Here is a 2,131-nt window from a genome sequence, read left to right on the forward strand (position 1 = left end):
GAATGCGAAGATACGATCATTAGAAGAAAAGTTATTTAGAATGGACCATTTATTTTACGCGTATCGTACATACGTATATATACTTTAAGTAGTACATATAAGTATGCATAATCTTATGTACGTTAATTCACATATATGTAGATACACACATACTTTATTGTTGTTGTTGTAGTTAATTAACGTCGCACTAGAGCTGCTGTTGTTGTTGTTAATTTACGTCGCAGGAGAGCTGCACAATGGGCTATTGGCGACGGTCTGGGAAACATCCCGGAGGATGATCCGAAGACATGCCATCACAATTTTGATCCTCTGCGGAGGGGATGGCACCCCCGCTTCTGTAGTCCGACGACCTGCGCGCACTAGAGCTGCAAGATGGGCTATTGGCGACGTTCTGGGAAACACCCCATAGGATGATCCGAAGACATGCCATCACAATTTTGATCCTCTGCAGAGGGGGTGGCACCCCCGCTTCGGTAGCCCGACGACCTGCAAGCGAAGTCGAGCACTTTACGGTAGAACAGTTTAACGAGGACCAATACCGCACACTGTCGGGCCCTACGCAGACTGATCCAAGTGGTCACCCATCCCCACACTGACCGTAGCCAGTGATGCTTGACTTCGGTGATCTGCTGGGAACCGTGTCTTAGCGATCAGTCCACTGCAGGATACACATACTTTATATGAATATACATATATTGTATGTATGTATCTATGTAAATGTAGGTATATTTGTACTCCCGTATGTTTGTACGTATATACAAAATTTATGTTCAATATATGTACGCATGTATTCATGTGCTATGCAATAACGATGTACGCATTTATGTATAAACAGGGCGCAAAAAAGGGAAACCCCTGAAAATATTTTATCTATTGATCGGACTTTAATGTACGTACTACTACTCGATCTTAGTTGTTTGAATGTCTAACTTTACGAGGAATTCAGCTCCTAGACCCTTTCAAATTTCTCATTTTGCCTTTAAAATTACTTTCCTAAAAATTATGAAATTTTTTTTCTATATTTTGCTATGCAAAGTGTTTTCGACAATTAGCAAATAAAATTATCTTTGGATGAAAATAAAATTATCTTTGGAATTAGCACAGAATTATCTTTGGATGAACGAATCTTATAATAGTGTGCAAAAACTTCATGATTCGCTTAAAAAAGGTTTTCAAATCTAGAGAAATGCTCAAAAAGTTTTGTTAACATTAAGAGATCCAAACATTCAATCGCTCTCCTGCCTAAACAACTTTGGCAATATTTCAGGCTGGAAAACTTTTAAAATATTGACTACCTTCCATATGTTGAGGATCAAAAATTCAAAGCCATCGGAGAAGAAAAAAAATCGTTTTTTTTTTTTTTCCTTCTTCTGGTTTTGTAACTTAAAATATCGTTTGCATAAATTAATTAGCATGCATAAGATTATGTCCTCGTACAAAAAAAAAATTGAGACTCAAGACGTAAACCATTTACATATTAGATTGAAAGTTATTTAAGACGAGTAATTTTGTTTCGCACTATACATAAATATGAAGTCGAATCAATAGATAAACTACATTCAAGTTCCGAAAATTTTGTGGTAGAAGCAATCCATCAATTAGTACCCATGAGCCGCTACAATCGATCACGTTATCTTCCATGTTGAACCCGAACTATCGCCTAAAACAAACTGAACTAGGGTGTCTTAGAACTGGTCACAAAAATTTTTATGGACATTATTCGAAACATGACAGTATTCGACGATTTTTGATCAATTATGGAGATCAAATTTCTCGAATGAATTCCAATTTCAAAATGAATCACAATTATTCCTATAAGCAATCAATTCTACTTATGGTGATTAAAAAACGAATGAAACATATATTATCCAGTCTTGAAATTAAAATTGTTTAAGCTAATCGGAAAGTTACCGAAATTACAAGTACAATCTTCTAGTCATAGATACACTCGAAAGTGGGTTAAGAAAATATTATGAATGCTACGTTTGGCAAAAATCAGAATCAAATTATAGTAATACACAGTTTCTATTTTAAAATCTTGATAAGTAGTCTGGAGCCTCATAAAACTTTTTAATATGGAAAAATCTTCAATTTCTGAAATGTTATTTTTGTTTGTTGAGCTATATTTTGG

Source organism: Parasteatoda tepidariorum, chromosome 3 (assembly GCF_043381705.1).
Source record: "Parasteatoda tepidariorum isolate YZ-2023 chromosome 3, CAS_Ptep_4.0, whole genome shotgun sequence".
Taxonomy (NCBI): domain Eukaryota; kingdom Metazoa; phylum Arthropoda; class Arachnida; order Araneae; family Theridiidae; genus Parasteatoda; species Parasteatoda tepidariorum.